This window comes from Melanerpes formicivorus, unplaced genomic scaffold (assembly GCF_026170545.1).
Source record: "Melanerpes formicivorus ecotype bairdi unplaced genomic scaffold, bMelFor1.0.p_v2 SCAF_47, whole genome shotgun sequence".
In the NCBI taxonomy this organism is placed as follows: domain Eukaryota; kingdom Metazoa; phylum Chordata; class Aves; order Piciformes; family Picidae; genus Melanerpes; species Melanerpes formicivorus.
In genome coordinates this window covers 2,959,124-2,979,799 of record NW_027142399.1, presented here as the reverse complement: position 1 = coordinate 2,979,799, position 20,676 = coordinate 2,959,124, and the positions used below count along the sequence as shown (strand labels likewise).

Genomic DNA, 20,676 nt, shown 5'->3' with positions numbered 1-20,676 from the left:
CAGAGAGAGTTGTTAGCCATTGGAATGTGCTGCCCAGGGAGGTGGTGGAGTCCCCATCCCTGGAGGTGCTCAAAAAGGGACTGGATGCCATGGTTTACTAATCATGAGGTGTTGGGTGACAGGTTGGACTGGATGATCTTTGAGGTCTTTTCCAACCTTATTGATTCTATGATTCTATGGCAAGAAAAGACCTCTGAGAGCATTGAGTCCAACCGTTGACCCAACACCACTGTGACCATTAAACCACATCCACAGGTCTCTTGAATGTCTCCAGGGCTGGGGACTCCACCACCTGTTCTACAGGGACAGGCTGAGGGAGCTGGGATTGTTCAGCCTGGGGAGGAGAAGGCTCTGGGGAGACCTAATAGCTTTTTAATACCTGCAGGGGGCTGCGAGAAGGCTGCAGAGGGACTGGCTGTGAAGGCCTGCTGTGATAGGGTGAGGGGCAATGGTTTGAAGTTAGAGGAGAGTTAGACTGGATGTTGTGAGCAAGTTCTTTACAATGAGGGTGGTTGAGCACTGAAGCAGGTTGCCCACAGAGGTGGTTGAGGCCCCATCCCTGGAGATTCTTAAGGTGAGGCTTGACAGGGCTCAGAGCAGCCTGATTTAGCTGAAGATGCCCTTGCTGGCTGCAAGGGGATTGGACTGGATGACCTTTAGAGGTCCCTTCCCACCTGGGTGATTCTATGGAAGGAGACTGATTTGTTGTGTTAAGGTGAAGGAGTTTGTTACTAAACAGCATTTGGGGAAGGAGAAACAGGACACTTGGTGATAAGGAGAACTGCAAGTGGTAAGAACAGGCAGTGGTAGAGAAGGCAAAACTTCTCTCTTTCTCTCCTTGCAACTGTCTTGGGGGATATTTTAATTAAAAGCTTTCATTCCAAGAGGGTTTTGAGGTGAGATAGAAGCAGAATTATTACCAGCACTATCCCTGAGAGTCGAATCATGGTTGGCTAAGCTGAAAACCAGAGCAGCATATTGCTGGCTGCATGCCTGGGGGGGAGCAGAAGCCTGGAGGCCGTTGTCTGGCTGTGTGGTTAAGACACTGAGTGTGTGTGAGGGTAGGTGCTGAATGGAATTCCCTCCTCCCTGGGATGGGAAGCTTGCTGTCATGCAGGCATGGAGCTAGGTGGCTCCTGCTGCAGAGGATGGGCTGCAACACCCCATTAGATATCTTTATGCAGCCCTTAGGTGAACTGGTCTGATGGGCTGGACCACCAACAGTGCTAACCAGCTTTGTTTATCTCCTGTGACAAAAGAGAGGATCACTTTGTATGTGAAGAGCAGCTGGTTGAAAAGAGACTTGTGGAAACATGCAATTGGGTTAGAAGTGAGAGGGATGGACAGACTGAGAAGCATTTGAAGTTTTTCAGCTGCTCTGCAGTCTCTTCTGGTTAGAGATGTGTGGATGCTCAAGTCACTTCCAGGATGTTCTCTCATTCCTTGTTACTGCTAACCTTTTGCACTGGAGAAAAAGCTGCTCCCTGAGGGACTGTCCTTTGAGGGCTAAAAAGCTGCTGTCTGGGAGGCCCTTGACCTGGCTGCAGTGAAATGTGCCTGTGCTAATTACCATTTGATCTGCTCCTCTATTCCTCAAACACTTCAGTTCCAGACCTGGCCACCCTCCACCACAAACTGTGGCTCTTCCTGGGGCAAGCAGCCCAGCTGCCTCACCAGATTTCAAAGAGAAGGCAGTGGTGTTCTCTCCCCCACAACTTCTTTATCATGGTGTCAGGTGTCTTATCTTTTCCCTGAGCTTATCTATTGCTTCTCTCTGCTACTGAACCTCCTTCTGTTTTCTCCAGCTCTGGAGACCCCCTAGATTTGTGTGCTGACTTTCCTCTCCTGTCACTGCTCACCATCCCTCAGGAGTTTGTTGTTTTGGTAGCTTATCTTGTGTTTTCTCTAGGCTCAGGAGAAGCAGGTTTTCAACTCTGATCCAGCTCTGAAGTAGAAACAAATCCAAGGCATGAAGTGCTCCTGAGCAGCTGTGAGGCTGATGATCTCTTTCTCCATAGCTGACTTCTGCAGATGGGAATACTTCACAAAGCTTGCTGGATGTCTTTTGGTAGGAGCTCTCTCTTCCCATGCCCAAGACGCATCTGAGGGGCATACATTTTAAGTTCATGCTCCCTCCTTGCCATGTTCATCCCTCCTCAGAGGGCAGGTGGCTGAAGGATTGCTGAATACCAGCAGGTGGATTGCACAGCCACACCTTGGACAATGCATTGGAAAGCATTTTGTACAAGCACCGACTTGTGTTGAGCAGCAGCTGGCTCAGGGTGTTTGACAGGGGAAGAAAAGCAGAGTGGGAATGCTGAAATGAGTCAACTGCTTCAGTGTCTGCTCCTGGGGCTGCTTCCTCCTTGCTTTGGAATAAGGTTTCTCTAACTTAGTTGCAGTGAGTACCTTTTTATGATGATAGAATTATTAAGGTTGGGAAAGACTTTTGAGGTCATCAAGTCCAACCATTAACTCAGCGCTGCCAGGCCACCACTGGCAACCCTCTTGGGCAAATTATTCCTGATGTCCAACCTAAACCTCCCCTGGTGCACCCTGAGATTATTTCCTCTTGTCTTATCCCCTGTTCTTTGGGAGAAGAGGCCAACCCCCATCTGGCTTCAGCCTCCTTTCAGAGAGTTGTAGAAAGCAGTGAGGTCTCCCCTCAGCCTCCTTATCTCCAGTCTAAACACCCTCAGCTGCTCCTCACCAGACCTGTTCTCCAGACCCTTCACCAGCTCTGCTGCTCTTTGGACACAGTTCAGCACCTCAATGTCTGTCTTTTTAGTGAGGGAAGGGGGAGCTTCTACTCCTGGCATGGATTCCCCCACTGAAGATTCTGGTTAATTCTGCTTGCAGAAGACCTCCAAGATCATCAAGACCAACTGTTCTGTAACTGTACCAAACCTGGTGCTAAACCATGTCCCTCAGCACCACATCTCTACCTCTTTGAAACCCCTCCAGGGATGGGGATTCAACCACCTCCCTGAGGAGCCTGTTCCAGTGCTTGAGAACCCTTGGTGTGAAGAAGTTTCTTCTAATGTATACCTGCAGTAGACGAGTTGGTCATCAAAAGAGTAAGGCCTGTACCCAGGAATTCAGCAGGCCAACAGCTGTCATGGAGGTGTAATAATCCAGAGCTGTCTCAAGGGCCTTTGAAGGTGATTAATTGTGGGAGGTGTGCAGGAGTGGCAGTAGCTTTGGATTTAAAGCAGAGCCTTGAGCATAGTTCTCGTGCAGGAGGATGTTCAGGAGTGCAAACTTCCCTTTGGAAAGGGCTTGGAAGGTGTCTGCTGCAGCCTGCTCAGCATTTCTCTTGTGTTCTCAGGGAAGGCAGAGCTTAAACCAGCCCTGCAGAAAAGCTTTTAACTCCAGCCATAGCAAGAGAGTGTCTGATGTGGTCAGGGGCTGAAAGGCTTTTACATCTGTTTTGGCAGTTAGAAATTGCAGTCTGGTTTTCTTTCTTGTGTTGTGATTCACTGAGCTCTCCTGGTATGAAACCCCTCCCCATTTTTCACAGCCTGTGAGACTGAACAGGTCATGAATGGCTGCGCTCTGTGTCTCAGGGAAGGCGAATGTCCTGTCATATGCTTGAGTGGAGAGCAGTTGGTGACCTGTGTCATCAATTAGCCATGAAACAATCCTTGTCTTGGGCTTGCAGCAAGCTTTGCCTTTCAATATTTCAGTTCTTTGGTTCCAGCTGGCCAGTTGGTCTCTGTGTTCTCTGAACCTGCTGCTGTGCTTGGGGGGCTGTGCTTGGGGGGCTGTGCTTGGGGGGCTGTGCTTGGGGGGCTGTGCTTGTGGAGCTGTGCTTGTGGAGCTGTGCTTGAGGAGCTGTGCTTGAGGAGCTGTGCTTGAGGAGCTGTGCTTGAGGAGCTGTGCTTGTGGAGCTGTGCTTGTGGAGCTGTGCTTGTGGAGCTGTGCTTGTGGAGCTGTGCTTGTGGAGCTGTGCTTGTGGAGCTGTGCTTGTGGAGCTGTGCTTGTGGAGCTGTGCTTGTGGAGCTGTGCTTGTGGAGCTGTGCTTGTGGAGCTGTGCTTGTGGAGCTGTGCTTGTGGAGCTGTGCTTGTGGAGCTGTGCTTGTGGAGCTGTGCTTGTGGAGCTGTGCTTGTGGAGCTGTGCTTGTGGAGCTGTGCTTGTGGAGCTGTGCTTGTGGAGCTGTGCTTGTGGAGCTGTGCTTGTGGAGCTGTGCTTGTGGAGCTGTGCTTGTGGAGCTGTGCTTGTGGAGCTGTGCTTGTGGAGCTGTGCTTGTGGAGCTGTGCTTGTGGAGCTGTGCTTGTGGAGCTGTGCTTGTGGAGCTCTGCTTGTGGAGCTGTGCTTGTGGAGCTCTGCTTGTGGAGCTCTGCTTGTGGAGCTCTGCTTGTGGAGCTCTGCTTGTGGAGCTCTGCTTGTGGAGCTCTGCTTGTGGAGCTCTGCTTGTGGAGCTCTGCTTGTGGAGCTCTGCTTGTGGAGCTCTGCTTGTGGAGCTCTGCTTGTGGAGCTCTGCTTGTGGAGCTCTGCTTGTGGAGCTCTGCTTGTGGAGCTCTGCTTGTGGAGCTCTGCTTGTGGAGCTCTGCTTGTGGAGCTCTGCTTGTGGAGCTCTGCTTGTGGAGCTCTGCTTGTGGAGCTCTGCTTGTGGAGCTCTGCTTGTGGAGCTCTGCTTGTGGAGCTCTGCTTGTGGAGCTCTGCTTGTGGAGCTCTGCTTGTGGAGCTCTGCTTGTGGAGCTCTGCTTGTGGAGCTCTGCTTGTGGAGCTCTGCTTGTGGAGCTCTGCTTGTGGAGCTCTGCTTGTGGAGCTCTGCTTGTGGAGCTCTGCTTGTGGAGCTCTGCTTGTGGAGCTCTGCTTGTGGAGCTCTGCTTGTGGAGCTCTGCTTGTGGAGCTCTGCTTGGACTCAAACCATGGTCATGGTACAGAGCCTGAGAATGGTGTTGCTTGGAGTGGTTTGTTCAACAATACAAACATCTCAGCACTGGAATATTTTCCCATTAAACCCATTTGCTTTCAGAAGCACTCCTGCTGTATCATGTCATGCATACATGATCAACTGCAATCCATTTTTAATGGAATGAAGAAAAAGAGGCTGGGAGCAAGGGAGGAAGGCTGCCTGGCAGCATCTTTGCTCTTTCTTTGCCTAGATAACCTCAAGCCATCAAGAGGTGAAATTTAAAGTCCACTCTTGCTTGGCTTTTTCATCTTCTTACAAAGGAACCATCTTTAAACTCGGAAGCTATCAAAGGAGGGATGAATGGTTGTGCTGCCTGAGGTGACAAGTGGAGGTCAAGCTGGAGCATCTTGAGGTGCTTGACAGAAGTTTGAGTTAGGAGAGAATTGGCTGAATAGGAGTTCTCCTTGCTGGTTCACAAAGTTCATTTAGGGAGCAGAAAGTTGAAGTGTGATCCCAGCATGTTATGGGTTGGAAGGGATCTATGTGCATCATCTAGTCCAAAACAGGGAGAGCAGGTGAAGGTTTTGGTTTGTTGCTGCTGTTTTCGTCTGTCATGAAGTTTGGCTCTAGCTGAGTCATCCACTCGAGTCAGGAATGTCAAAAGCTTAAGCTGGGAGAGATATTCCCTAAAATGAAGGGAGGTTGTAGCCAGGTGGGGGTTGGTCTCTTCTCCCAGGCAAGCAGCACCAGAACAAGAGGGGACAGTCTCAAGCTGTGCCAGGGGAGGTTTAGGCTGGAGGTGAGGAAGAAATTCTTCACAGCAAGAGAGATTGGCCCTTGGAATGTGCTGCCCAGGGAGGTGGTGGAGTCCCCATCCCTGGAGGTGTTTAGGAGGAGACTGGTTGGGGTGCTTGGTGCCATGGTTTAGTTGATGAGATGGTGTTGGGTGATAGGTTGGAATTGATGATCTCAAAGGTCTCTTCCATTCCATTCCATTCCATTTTATTTTGCTATGAATCCATCCATGGTCCTTTGGTCTCTGCCACAGGGAGCTGCAGGTGGAGGAGGTGGTCCAGGGGGAAGGAAGAGCTTTGTGATGCTTCCTTCAGCCCAGCAGCTACTGCTGCCAAGTCAGAAGAGATTTTTCTTCTCCCTGATCAGGTGTGTTGTTTCCTATGCAGTTCTTTAGCTTGTCCCATTCCCCCTTGCCTGTTTTGGTGAAAGAAAGGAAAATGAGCACTGGGAGGAAGGGATTTAGAAACAGTCATCTGGCTTTCTAGGCACAGAACAAGTATAACCTGTTTGGCTTTGCTCAGACTTTGCCAAGCTCCTGTCTTCTTCCTCTTCTCCTCTTACTGCTGCTGGTGTCCTCATGCAGTAGATGTCATTAATCAGGTTATTGTCACTCAGCTCTTCAGCATTTAGGAAGCAATGCTAAAGGTAAAGAGAACAGAGTAGTGTAATTTGGGATTGTTTGGCCTCTTCTGGTGAATTTTAAACCAAAAATCAGGAAGAGGGTTTATTTTGTAACCTTTTGTCTTTCTCCACTTTGTATTTCACCCAGTTCCAAGAGTCTGCAACGAGAAAAGGAGGCTGAAGGGAGACCTCCTGGTGCTCTACAACTCCCTGAAAGGAGGTTGGAGCCAGCTGGGGGTTGGTCTCTTTTCCCAAGGAGCAAGCTATAAGATAAGAGGAATTGGCCTCTAGTTGCACCAGGGGAGGACTAGATTGGACAGTAGAAAAATTGTTTTCCTAGAAAGGGTTGTCAAGCTGGACTAGGCTGCCCAGGGCAGTGGTGAAGTCCCCATCCCTGAAAGGCTTGAAAAGCTGTGTAGCTGTGGTGCTGAGGGATATGGTGTAGTGGTGACCTGGAGTGCTGGATGTTAGCACTTGGACTTATAGTTTCATAGTTTCATTCAGGGTTGGAAGGGACCACAAGGATCATCCAGTTCCAACCCCCCTGCCATGGGCAGGGACACCCCACACTAGATCAGCCTGGCCACAGCCTCATCCAGCCTGGGCTTAAACACCTCCAGGGACAGGGCCTCGACCACCTCCCTGGACAACCCATTCCAGGGCTTCACCACTCATAGGGAAGAACTTCCTCCTCACCTCCAGCCTGAATCTCCCCACCTCCAGCTTCATTCCATTCCCCCTAGTCCTATCACTACCTGAGATCCTGAGCAGTCCCTCCCCAGCCTTCCTGTAGCCCCCTTCAGATCCTGGAAGGCCACAATGAGGTCACCTCAGAGCCTTCTCTTCTGCAGACTGAACAGCCCCAACTCCTTCAGTCTGTCCTCACAGGAGAGGTGCTCCAGCCCTCTGCTCATCCTCCTGGCCCTGCTCTGGACACCTTCCAGCACCTCCACATCCCTCTTGTGCTAGGGGCTCCAGAACTGGAGGCAGTACTCCAGGTGGGGTCTCACCAGGGCTGAGTAGAGGGGGAGGATCACCTCCCTCGACCTGCTAGCCACACTTCTCCTGATGCAGCCCAGGATCTGATTGGCTTAAAGCTCTTCCTCAGCAGTCCTGCAGAGCTGACAGGAACTAGGTGCAACATCAGCTACCTCGAGATGCTCTGTTGAGTCTGCACGGGCTGCGTCTGGTCAGTATCTAACACTCTTAGTTACGAGGTAGCACTTGAGCAGATAGCAGCAGCAATGACACCACCGGCAAAGCCTGGTGGTGTTTCACTGAAGTGAGAACAGCTCTGCCTTTTGTACTGATACAGAAAGATTAAAACCACTTGATCAAGGTCATGCTGCAAGCTGATGGCAAAGTCAGGGCTGAAAGGCAGCGATCCATCACCCAAGCTTTGCTCTTGATTTGCTAGACCTCGCTGCCTCTTACGGATGTCTGCTCTTCTAGGCTGCTGCAGTGGTGGTCTGAGGAAAGATCTCCCTCTTTGAATGGGGTTTGTGAAGTTAGGAAATGAGGCACAGTTCCTAGTCGTGGTGTGGTGTGGATACTAGGAAACAGCAGCTCAGTTTTCACACAGCTCCTTTTCAAATTGGCAGCATAAACCCAGAAATTAATTAAGCCTCCGAAGTCTCCTCTGGGAACCCAGTAAACATCCTCCTGTTTTCAAACAGGAGGAGGCAGAGCAGCATTAATGGGATACATCCAAGGTTATGCAGTTGGGAATAGACTCCTGCTCGTACAGCTTATGCTGGTCACTCACATCAGAGTTGCTGAAGTTTTATGTAGGGATAAAAACCTCCAGAGCAGGTAAGAAGGATCCCTGCGTGGATCTGAGGGACAGGACAAAGAAATTCCTATACCTCCTCCTCGCAGCTCAGAAAGGGTTAACAGCTGAAATGCCTCTTACAGCCTCGGGAAAACGTGAATCAGTGCTGCTGAGGAGAGGCAGAATGGGAGCCCAGAATCAGGAGCTGGTTTGTGCGTTTCGTTTGTGTCTACATTGTTGTGTTGGAGGGGGGTGTTGAAAGCCAGCCTTTCAGCCCCTCTCGGCCGGGCTGCCGCTTGCGATGGGGAGCAGATGGCGTTAACCCTCCCTGTTGTGGAGGAGCAGCCTGGCTCCCGTGGGGTGGGGAAGAGTGCAGGAGGAGAGTGCGTGGTGGTGGGAGACACAACCCCAATGCTCAGCCTCCTCCTCCCCACCAGCCAGCTGCTCCTGCAGAGCCAGCGTGTGTGTGTCCGGGTGTCTGTCTGTCTGTGTGCGCAACATGGAGGGAGGGACCGGAGCCGCTGCCGCCTTTGCCAGTCTCGCCACGGCAGCTTTCCCTGCAGGAGTGCTAGGAGCTGGGAGCAAGCCTGATGAAACCCAAAGGTCAGTGCTATCAATGAATCACTCTCCTCGCTTCCTTTCTTCGGTGGCCTTAACCCTCTTTTCTCGTGAACGGAGCCTTAATGCCAGCCTGGCTCTGAGCAACGCAACTGGAGAGCCAGCAAGGTCTGACGGAGTGCCGGTGGAACAGGCAAGCGTGGCAGCTTCACCTTGCAAACTGCAAAGCTTCCTTGCAGCTTTTCAGGGTGGTTTTTTTAAAGCAGAGTCATGTGGCTGTGTCTTTTAAGTGGTTGAGTATTTGAATGGAGGAAGGGTAATCATCTCCTTCAACCACTATGTAGGTTACACCGGCGCGTAGCGAGCAGGCAAAGTGGGGTTTGGCAGCCTGCTCTTCATGTGACAGTGCTCCTGGAGGCGTTTTCGGGTGCAGGGTGTAGAATGTGGTTATCAGCATGACAGAAACTTGCCTTTTTAAATCACAAATGCAATACAGCCAGCCCGTAGCCTCCTTGTTCTCTACTCTGTGGCCGAGTGAAAGCGGCAACAGTCACAAGGGCTCTGTGCTCAGCGGATTTCCCCCCTCCCCACACCTCTCTTCCTTTCTAAGTGCTGTTGATAGGGTGTGGGGTTAGCAGCAATCCTTCTGGAGGGGTAGGTTATCTTGCAGTTAAAATTCCTCTGGAATGAGGCAGGGCTGGTTATCTGCCTGGCAGATCGTCTCCCTCACCCTAGGCTTGGCTTTGTGCTGTGGTTGATAGGGAAAGAGGAGCCCGGTGTTCAGTTGGGCTTTTCTGCTTCAGGGCAGAGAGTGCAGAGTTATTTGCTGGTGAGAGGGGGAAAAAAGAGAGAGTTGGGGAAGCAGTATAATGCAAAACTCGCTGTCTTGGGCATGCTGCTACCACCTGCTTGGCTTACAAATCAAGGCTGTTTCTACCAAACTAAAAGTTCTTTCTGGAGATAGCTGCTGGAAGCTGGAGGCTTGGGTTCTTATTTCACTCTCTAATCCCTTATCAACAAGAGTCTGGATAATTTATGCTAACTCCACCCTCTTCAGCTCACTGCCAGAAATCGAAGGAGAGTAGCTCCTACCAGCACCACCAAACCCCTCTGAATTTCTGTGTTTTGTTTCTTGCTTGAAGTATTTACCCTTAGGAAAGCTGCTGCTGAGTATCTTCCTGTCGTTTGTGCTAACTCAGTGAGCCTGGTGCTGTGAGGCAGCCAGTTAAGTGATTTTTCATAGCTTCATGGTCGTTGTGCTTGGAAAAGATCTCTCAGATCATGAGACCAAGCATTCTGTAATGCTACCAAGGCTGGTGCTAAACCATGTCCCTTAGCACCACGTCTCTGCCTCTCTTAACCACCTCCAGGGATGGGGATTCAACCACTTCCCTGGGCAGCCTGTGCCAGCCTTTGAGAGCCCTTTCAGTGAAGAAGTTTCTGCTGATGCCCAACCTAAACCTCCCCTGGTGCAACTTCAGGCCATTTCCTCTTGTCCCGTCCCTTGTTACCAGGGGGAAGAGATTGACCTCCACCTGGCTTCAGCCTCCTTTCAGGGAGTTGTGGAGAGCCAGAAGGTCTCAGCTTCCTATTCTCCAGCCTGAACAACCCCAGCTCCCTCAGCCACACAGAAATCAAACTGCGTTTCAGCATCAAATGCGTGCGGTGTGCTGATGCTGAAGGCTTTACGCTCCCCAGCCTGCTTTGTGATGGAAAAAGCAGAACGTGCAATGTCCTGTGTACAGTTGCACACATGCTAGAGAGGAGCCTGTAAACAGGAATCCCCCAGGAGTTTTGCTTGCTGAGAATTCCCTTTTGGAATGCGTGGGGCTCGCTCTGGATGCAGGCTGACATTTGTGAGGAGCTGGCAGTGTCACCGAGCAGAACGGCAGCTCTGTGGCTGAAGACAGATGAAGCTTAGCAGCGGTTTGATCCAACCTGTGCAGTTCTCTCTCAGCTGAGCCCTGTATTTCAGGGAAGGCTGCAGATAAAAGATGTTTTAGTCCTGGCAGTGACAGTTGCAGTTTTATTGCTGCTTGTCCAGAGCATGACAGAACTTTGTATGAGCTGATTATGGTTGGCTCCCCGAAGGAGAGGCTTCTTGCTTGGCTTCCCTCAGCTTCCCGCTTCTCAACAGAGAGATAGAAATGTGGATTGTTTCTTGGAAGCAAGACCTGCATTTAATAGGATTATAGAAGTATTTTTAACTTGTCTCAGCCCAGTGTTCCTGGCTGAGATTTGATGTAAATCTGGAGAGAATGGAGGGTGCTGATGCAGATTTTCTGCAGGTAAAACCTCAGCTGTGTGACTCCAGGACTTAGAAACGTAGCACCAAAGTGGGGGGAAGAAAGGCCTGGAATTCTCATTGCCAAGCAGCTGCTTCACTGACAGCTTGCAGAGGCATTTCTCTTTCCAGCTTTAGCCCCAACAGACACCTCCTTGCCCTGCACTCCTGGTGCAGATGGATGGTCATGGGGATGAGACTCAAATGCCTCAGCAGAAAGCAGATGGCTTTCATCTTCCCGACAGCCACCGGCCAACCCCTGTGTCTCCAAGGTGTTTTCATCAAAGTTCTTTGATCTGAGAGGTGATTTTGTTTCCAGAAAGGTGCAATGCTGAGAGCCTACCTAAGTTTTCATTCCAGCTGAAGCCCAGGTCGGGTTGGTTAGGAGAAGTCTGTGAAATCATATTCCTCGCCCTGCAGCCTCTTTCCTTCCCAGCTGGTGGCAATGCTCTGACTGAAGCCACGATTACAGAGATCACTTTTTGCTTGAAATTCAGAAGTCATGTCCTAAGTAGTTAGGAAATGCCCCTGCTGACTGCAGGGGGTTTGACTAGATGACTCTTCAAGGTCCCTTCCAACCCAAACCATTCTGTGCATTGGAGTGGTACCACATCTCAGGGTTGCAGAGCTCCTGCCCAGTCTTCAGCAGCTTTTTGGCTGGAGGGCAAGAGGGGCAAAGCAGCAGCCCTTGCACAGACAGAGCTGTGTGTGTTGCTGTGGACAGATAGCATCTTCTTGGAGGCCCCTCCGTGGTGATTTCTGACAGGCACAACCAGTTCTGGGTGATTTGGCACGTCAGGAGCTCCTGCTGCTAGAGCTGCCCAGGGAGTGCTGAGCTGCCAGCGCTCCTGTTCGCTGCCTGCCCTCTACCTCCCCTTGCACGGCTCCACATGCTCCAGCAGCCAGGAGCCCTCCAGGATGCTTTCCATGGCAAAAGAACCCAAAATCCCTGCAGGCTGTCTTCTGAAGGAGGGGACAGTTTTATCAGGGTGTTAATGAGCTCATCCTTTGCCCCCCTGGCTCTTTTGGCACCGAGCAGCATATCAAATGCACTGTGACACATCTGCAGGGGTTATAGCAAGAAGACAAAAGATTTAATCCTCCTTGACTGTCTCTGGAGGATCCCATCCCTGGAGAGATTCAAGATCCAGCTTAATGGGGCTCTGAGCAATCTGATGTAGTTGGGGCTATCACTTGCTTACTGCAGGGTGGGGATGGACTAGATGACCTCTAAAGGTTCCTTCCAAACCAATGCATTCTGTGATCCCTTTTCCCAGCGTTTTGGTTTAATCTTTTTGTTTTCAACCCTGTTTTTCTTCTCACTGTTGGATTCTTTCTGAAAATCCCTATTACAAGAGGGATGTGGAGGTGCTGGAACGTGTCCAGAGAAGGACCACAAGGATGAGCAGAGGGCTGGAACACCTCTCCTATGAGGACAGACTGAAGGAGTTGGGGCTGTTCAGTCTGGAGAAGAGAAGGCTCCTAGGTGACCTCATTGTGGCCTTCCAGGATCTGAAGGGGGCTACAGGAAGGCTGGGGAGGGACTGCTCAGGCTCTCAGGTAGTGACAGGACTAGGGGGAATGGAATGAAGCTGGAGGTGGGGAGATTCAGGCTAGATGTGAGGAGGAAGTTCTTCCCCATGAGAGTGGTGAAACCCTGGAATGGGTTGTCCAGGGAGGTGGTCGAGGGCCCGTCCCTAGGGGTGTTAAGAGCAGGCTGGATGAGGCTCTATCCAGCCTGATCTAGTGTAGGGTGTCCCTGCCCATGGCAGGGGGGTTGGAACTGGATGATCCTTGTGGTCCCTTCCAACCCTGAATGAAATTATGAAACTGTAAGTTCAGACCCTGGTGTCATTTACAGAAGGTATTTCAGTCTTCTGCCCCTGACTGGGGTCCATAAAAAGTAAATCCCTGCTTTTCACCCAGAGTCCTGTGTCGTAAGAAAATGTTCTTCAGCCAGGAGGAGAAGAATAAACCCCCCCAGAATGGGTGGTGGGGAGGAGAAATAAGGTGACTTGGAAATGCTGGATGTGATGGACAGGTGTCAGAGCAGCTGGGATGGGGCCTGAGCTTTCCAGTCATTAGGAGGAAGACCAAAGCAGGCAGGTCCTTAGCTGCTGAGCCACAAGAGGGTGGGTTTCAATGTCTGGGCATGGGAAAGGAGGAGAAAATAAAAGGCACCTTTTGTGTGGCCTCAAATTCCTGTGTGGTGGAAATGGTAACAGGAGGCAGTGGCCAGGGCTGAGGACTCCAGCAGGCATCTCCTGGGCTTCATTCAAGCTTCTTAGACTGGGAAGGGACTGTTATTACTGAACTGTTTGTTGTTCTTATCCCTTGAGGGAGCTTTCTCTCTGCTGTTTCTAAAGAGAGCAAAACATGTTTGCAAACATGGTTGAGGTGTACATCCAGAAAGGAAATTAAAATGCAAGCCTCAGCACCTATTTCCATCTCTCCTGGTTTGTTCTGGGACCAGAGCATGATTTAGAGTGGGGATGCTAAGGGGGGGGGGGAAAAAGGGAAGGAATTTGAACTTGGCATCCTGGCTTTGAAGAGCTGTTTACATTCAGGCTTCTCTTACATCCTGCTTCACCCCTCCTCAAGTGGGAATGTGACATTTCTTATCCCAGCACCTCTGCAGACACCTCTGGGGTGATGTAAAACCTGGGCTTTGTCAGCTGCCTTGTCTTATGCAATCCCTGCACTGAGCTGGGTTTCTTCTTCCTGTGCCTGAAGCAGCAGTAAACGATCTGTGACACTTCTCTTTCCTAGCCTGTAGCAACCCAGGTCTGGTTGAAGATGTATTACGGTGGCCAAAACCACACTCAAGGGTAAGAGGCAGTGATCATAGTTGAGAGCACAACACAAGCTAGCAGAGCCAAATGTCAGCTGTTGCTCAGCTTTCTACATCAGGAATCATAGAATGGCTTAGGCTGGAAGGGACTCAGAGATCATCTACTCCAGCATCCCTCCCATGGGCAGGGATACCTCTTAGCTAGACGTAGTTCATCATGGCCTCATCCAATCTGGCCTTGAACACCTCCAGAAAGGAGGCATCCACAGTCTCCCTGGGCAGCCTATCCTGATGTCTCACCACCCTTGTAGTGAAGAACTTCTTCCTAAGATCCAGTCTAAACCTGCTCTCTCTTTTCATTCCCTCTTGTGCTATCTGTACACACCCTTATGAAAGGTCCTCTAAGACTGAGTCCAACCATCACCCCAACACCACCATTGTCACTAAACAATGCTTCCAGGTGCCATGTCCACACATTTCTTGAACACCTCCAGGGATGGGGACTTCACCACCTCCCTGGGCAACCTGTTTCAATGCCTCATCAGGAGCAGCATGTGTGTGTTGAATCAATTCTGCCCCTGGTCTCAGCACTGGTTAGGCCACACCTTGAGTACTGTGTCCAGTTCTGGGCTCCTCAGGTCAAGAAGGACATTGAGAGACTTGAAGGTGTCCAGAGAAGGGCAAGGAGGCTGGGGAGAGGTCTGGAGCACAGCCCTGTGAGGAGAGGCTGAAGGAGCTGGGGTTGCTTAGCCTGGAGAAGAGGAGGCTCAGGGGAGACCTTCTTGCTGTCTACAACTGCCTGAAGGGAGGTTGTAGCCAGGTGGGGGTTGGTCTCTTCTCCCAGACAAGCAACACCAGAACAAGAGGACACAGTCTCAAGCTGTGCCAGGGGAGGTTTGGGCTGGGTGTTAGGAAGAAGTTCTTCCCAGAAAGAGGAATTGGCCACTGGAATGTGCTGCCCAGGGAGGTGGTGGAGTCCCCATCCCTGGAGGTGTTTAGGAAGAGACTGGATGGGGTGCTTGGTGCCATGGTTTAGTTGACCAGATGGTGTTGGGTGATAGGTTGGACTTGATGATCTCAAAGGTCTTTTCCAACCTGGCTAATTCTATTCTATCTTTGTTAGATTATCTTCATGGCCTCCCCTTGAATTTCTAAAGGGTTGCCAGGGTTTGCATTCCCTTGCAGTCAGTCCCATGGTTGAATAACCTTCTGAAGCATCCAGAAGATGACAGTGCATCACTGCTTGGTGGGTTACATATTTACAGTTACTCCAGGTTCCTTTTAAAGCTCCTCAGAGGTCTGAAGTCTCTGCTTAATCAGACTTGGGGGAAGGACTTTTAACCTGACACTTCTCATAATGTTGATGTCTCGAAAGCTCTTGCTGCATTAGCACACCAAGAGTTGAAAGCAGCTCTTTGTGTTTGAATTCAGACAGTTCAAGCTGGGGGCAGTTTCATCTGGGTGATCACAAACAGCTGATTGCATTGGCTGAAAGAAGATGATGGCTTCTTTGGACACTGAGCTGATACACAGGCAGTGGTGGTGGTGGTGGTTTGCTTTCTCTTGGCAAATGAATTTCATAGGCTGTTAGATTCATAGAATGGTTTGGGTTGGAAGGGATCTTCAAGATCATCTAGTTCTAATCCCCCTGCCATGGGCAGGGACACTTCCCACTAGCCCAGGTTGTTCAAGGCCTCATCCAACCTGGCCAGGACATTGAGAGACTTGAAGGTGTCCAGAGAAGGGCAACAAAGCTGGGGAGGGGTCTGGAGCACAGCCCTGTGAGGAGAGGCTGAGGGAGCTGGGGTTGCTTAGCCTGGAGAAGAGGAGGCTCAGGGGAGACCTTCTTGTTCTCTACAACTCCCTGAAGGGAGGTTGTAGCCAGATGGGGGTTGGTCTCTTCTCCCAGGCAAGCAGCAGCAGAACAAGAGGACACAGTCTCAAGCTGTGCCAGGGGAGGTTTAGGCTGGAGGTGAGGAGAAAGTTCTTTCCAGAGAGAGTTGTTAGCCATTGGAATGTGCTGCCCAGGGAGGTGGTGGAGTCCCCATCCCTGGAAGTGTTTAAGAGAGGATTGGATGTGGCACTTGATGCCATGGTTTAGTAGTCATGAGGTGTTGGGTGACAGGCTGGACTTGATGATCTTTGAGGTCTTTTCCAACCTTATTGATTCTATGATTCAGGACTGCTTTTAACATGCATCTGCTGTGGCCAAGCCTGCTTTGAAACCTTCCCTTGCTATTGTTAGGGGAATATGCAAAGGGCAGGAGCAGGTATGTAGGGTGTTCTGAGGTTACACTGATCTCAGCAAGGGGAGCAGGCTGGCTGCAGTGCTTCCCTAGCCAAAAACATGACAGGAGTTGTGAAGAAATAGAGCAAGAGGAGGAAATTGCAGTGATGTCTTCATTTTGCCCAGTTGCACCCAGTACATGGTGTTGACAGATTCCCTTTGCAAGGGACTTTCCCAGCTTCCTCCCCTGCCAAGGGAGCTGCTGAGGGGCACTCCTGAAAGCTCTCCAGTGTTTCATAGCCTGAAAACCTCTGTCCCCTATTAATGATGGAGGGAAGCAAGGGCAATGCAAACCATCAATTTCAGAAGAGGCTTGCTCTGAAATCCTAGGATTTGTGGTTGCAGAGAGCCATTCAATTCGTGCCCAGAAGGTTAACCAAAGCTCTGTTGACTACTTTTTTTTTCCCCCCCTTCCCCCTCAACTAATTTCTTCAATACAGCCAGGGTTGCTCATTGCTTCTCATAGCAGCAATGTAATGAGATTACCAAGCCCCTGCTCGCTCCCCTATCTGATACTTAAATCCTCATGGGAAGCTGGGGAAGTGTCAGAGCTCTGTGGCTGGCAGAGCCAAGAGTTGTTCTTGATGTTAGATGCTGTGGGTGAGGTTGCTGGGACGATGGAGTAGCTAAAGCTTCAGTCTGTAGCCTTGGAGCCAGCGTGATTTTAAAGCAGGGAGAGGAGGGCTGCTGAGGCTGCCAGCCAGGGGGTTCATTATTGGAAAGAAAAGACAAACAGCTCCCTCCCTCCCTCCCTTCTTCCCTCCCTTCCTCCCTTCCTCCCCCCACCATGCCCTGAAGAGGGAAGCAAGTTTCATAGGGAGATAATTACGTTACTGGAAAAACTGCTGTGACAGCTCACAGCACCACAAGTGGAGTCCTTGTGGGGGGAACAGCCATGGCAGGCATACCAATTCCTCCCTCTTTTCTCCCACTTAGGCACGGTGCAGGTCCTGAAGGACTTGCTTCTTGCCTCCTTGCCTTTGCTTTCCTTCCCACTTTTAGTTAAGAGTCAGAAATTTCATCTGTAGGCAGAATTGAGCCCTGGATTTTGTGTGTTCCTCTGCTCACAGCAGCATCCCAGTGCCAGGTTCTGCACATTGGCCACAGCAACCCCAGGCCGTGCTACAGGCTGGGGGCAGAGTGGCTGAGAGCAGCCAGGCAGAGAGGGACCTGGGGGTGCTGGTCGATGGTAGGCTGAACATGAGGCTGCGGTGTGCCCAGGCAGCCAAGAGGGCCAATGGCATCCTGGCCTGCATCAGGAACAGTGTGGCCAGCAGGAGCAGGGAAGTCATTCTGCCCCTGTACACTGCACTGGTTAGGCCACACCTTGAGTCCTGTGTCCAGTTCTGGGCTCCTCAGTTCAGGACTGATGTTGACTTGATGGAAGGTGTGCAGAGAAGGGCAATGAAGCTGGGGAGTGGTCTGGAGCACAGCCCTGTGAGGAGAGGCTGAGGGAGCTGGGGTTGCTTAGCCTGGAGAAGAGGAGGCTCAGGGGAGACCTTGCTCTCTCCAACTCCCTGAAGGAAGGTTGTAGCCAGGAGGGGGTTGGTCTCTTCCCCCAGGCAAGCAGCACCAGAACAAGAGGACACAGCCTCAAGCTGCACCAGGGGAGGTTCAGGCTGGATGTTAGGAAGAAGTTCTTCATAGTGATTGCCCATTGGAATGTGCTGCCCAGGGAGGTGGTGAAGTCACCGCCCCTAGAGGTGTTTAGGGAGATTCTGGATGGGGTGCTTGGTGCCATGGTTTGGTTGATTAGATGGTGTTGGGTGATAGGTTGGACTCGATGATCTCAAAGGTCTCTTCCAGCCTGGTTTATTCTATTCTATCACCAAATGTGTAGATGAGGCACTTCAGGGTGTGGCTTAATGGCCATGGTGCTGTTGGGGTTGCTGGTCCTAGAGGTCTTTGCCAGCCCTAATGATTCTTTGATTCCTTATTGATTCTGAGTGCCTTTTCTTCAGCTGTGCACAGCTGTGTTTTGAACCCCAACCCCCCAACTCTCAATTAATTTTGCAGCAGTGTTGTGTTCTGTGCCTGCTTTACCCTATGCCTTTAGTGTCATTGAGATGTTTCCAGCTACTCCTCCAGTCCCCATGGCATGTCTCTGTGCACCTCCACAGCTGACAGGCCCTTCCCTTGAAGGTCTCTTTGTCTCTTTCAGTAATTCCTCCCCCAGTTTCCCAGTGAGGTGTCTCCCCTGGCTGTTGGAGCAGGAGTTACTTCTGTGGAGGTGTTGCTTTGTGGCTCCCCTGTGGGATTGAAGGCTTGTAGGAGTAAAACTTCTTTTTCTCCAGGCTTCAGTGGATGTTGAGCAACACTGCAGACACCCAAATCACCCAACCCCCTTGTCTTCAGCAAATGCCTCAGGTTTTGGACCCATTCTCCCTTTCAAGGGCTTGTTCACACATGGAACATCTCAGGAACAGCTGCTCCCAAGGAGCTCCAGCTGTGGGCAGCCCCTGAATACAATGTTCTGTTCTGTATGGGGCCTGTTCATGCTCACCCTTCTCCCATCCCTTTTATTGCTTTTTAAGCCCAGGATTATCTCTTTGCTGATGTAAAATCTGACTTCCCAGTCTCAAAATCCACCCACAGAGCTGGAAACTGCTTTTGTTTGGTGCCCTGTTCCTTCTCCATTTGGGACTGGCAAATGGAAGGTGCTTTAGGGGCTCTGTGTGGCTGTGTCTCTACCAGGATCTGCTGGGTCTGCAGAGCCTCTGGGAGCTCAAGCAGCCAGGGATGGTCTTTGCTGCTTTATAAACCTCAGGAGAGAACTTTATCCTCCTGAGAACTGGAGCTGCTAGAAATGATGTGGCAAGGGAAAATCTGAACTTCCTGGCCACGGGACTCTAAGGGAAAGATTTCCCTGCCAGGAAGGTTGCATTCAGCTCCTTGAGGATTCTTTTCCTTCTTTCTAGTTTCTTTCTCCTCTTTTTATTTTTGGTGAGGGAAGGTGATGATAAATCCTCTAAATTATTTTCAGATGAGTCAACATGCAGTGAGTGAACAATGGAATGTGCACTGGACCACATCTACACAGAGAAGAGCCAGGAAAGCCACCAGAAAGAGTAGGACTGGAATTGCTTGAACCTTCTTGGCTGTGGAAGGAAGAGCAAGCCTAGCTATGCCAGCTGGAATGCAGCTGCTCCTTAGATCTGGCACCTAATGTTGAGTCCTGTCAAAGTACAGCATGTTGCTGAATCCTGATGGGTTTGTTTGCAGACAGAACAGCATCAGAGGAGGCTTGGCTTGCCAGGCTGGAGGGAAGTTCTGTCTTGTCTCTATCTGTAGGTCTTTCAGCCTTGCTGCTTTGAAGGTGAAATTTGTGTGGGTTCAAAAAGCCACCATGGGTTAATCCAGGCCAAAAAAAGAAGCAAGTATTCCTGTAGGTGTCTGGTGGTTCCCCAGATTATGGGTGGCTCTGCTCCTGTTCAAGCCTGTGCTCCATCAGCAGTCTGCAGCGCTCCAAGATGACTCACAGTGTCTGGAGTACAATCCTCCAGAGGAATTTGGTACCACTTAGTGATCTTGCTGAATGAGGCTGGCTGTTCCTGGGTTGGAAGGGACCCCTGTCCAACTGCCCTGCACTCAGCAGGGACACCTCCAACTAGATCAGGCTGTCCAGGACCACATTGAGTCTGATCTTGAATGTCTGCAGGGATGGAGCCTCAGTCCCATCCCTGGGCAACTTGTCCCTGTGTTTCACCACCCTCATTGTGAAGAGCTTCTTCCTGATGACCAGCCTCCATCTGCCCTGCTCCAGTTTCCTACCATTGCTCCTCATCCTGTCACTCCTTCTAAACAGTCCCCCTCCAGCCTTCCTGCAGATCCCTTTCAGATACTGAAACATAGCTCTAAGGTCTCCCTGGAGCCTTCTCTTCTCCAGGCTGAACAGCCCCGATGCTTTCAGCCTCACTTCATAGGAGAGTCACCCTGGAGACCAAAGGGCTCATTGTAAAGAAATCCTCCTTTGATACAGTAGTAGAGCTGACCCCTCAAGCATTTAGCAAACAACTGTCAAGCTGCTGGGAGGAAAAACAACCCCCAAGATTTGCTTAAAAAATGACACCTTTTAAGGGAGACTTTGATTATGGCTCTGCTCTCATTTCCCCTCCACTTGGAGTTTTTAAGTGCAAGGTGGGTCATGTTGTTCACCTTTTCCCCTGCAAGATGATTGAGTAATTATAGTAAAAGCTGGGACTATTTCCCCATTGTCTGACTCCACGACTGGAGAGCTTTGAAAGCACCAAATGCTGAGTGACTTGACAGGGAAATGGCAAGGAAGTGAGGCTTGGGTGTTGTGCTCTGATGTGTTTATAATTGGAGGTTATCTCCACTCCCAGTGACAATTAGAAAGGTCATGTCAGTCTGTGTGAGTGGTCTGGCAACAAAATTATTTCTCCATTTCTCCTCAGCTCCTTGAAAATGTCTCTTTCTTGATGGCTTTCTGCACATAGAAATAAGGCTTCAACTGGAAGGGACCTTAAAGATGATTTAGTTCCAAATCCCCTGCCATGTGCAGGGACACCTCTTGGTAGACCAGGATGCTGAAACCCTTATCCTTAGGCTTATCAAGACCCTGAGGCTGGACTTGAAACTAGATTTTGAATGTTCTGAAAACTAGAAGTTGTAGCCTAGGTGTGCTTCTGAGGTGGAGAAGTGGCTTGAGGTGGATTTCTTGACACTGCTGTTTTGTTCCCTCTGAAG

General features: G+C 50.6%; 1 protein-coding gene across 5 annotated transcripts in view; it reads left to right on the top strand.

Annotated features, from left to right (window-relative positions):
• ARHGAP32 (Rho GTPase activating protein 32) overlaps positions 1 to 20,676 on the top strand; it is a 305,874-nt gene that overhangs the window by 78,771 nt on the left and 206,427 nt on the right. The window contains exon 1 of one of the 5 annotated variants that reach the window (XM_068160010.1): positions 8,246 to 8,261. The exons of 3 other annotated variants lie outside the window; for them this stretch is intronic. The gene's annotated coding sequence lies outside the window, so the exon portion shown is untranslated. Of the gene's footprint in view, positions 1 to 8,245; positions 8,262 to 8,580; positions 8,653 to 20,676 lie in introns of those variants that run through there. One more of the 5 variants, XM_068160009.1, reaches the window with a different exon arrangement.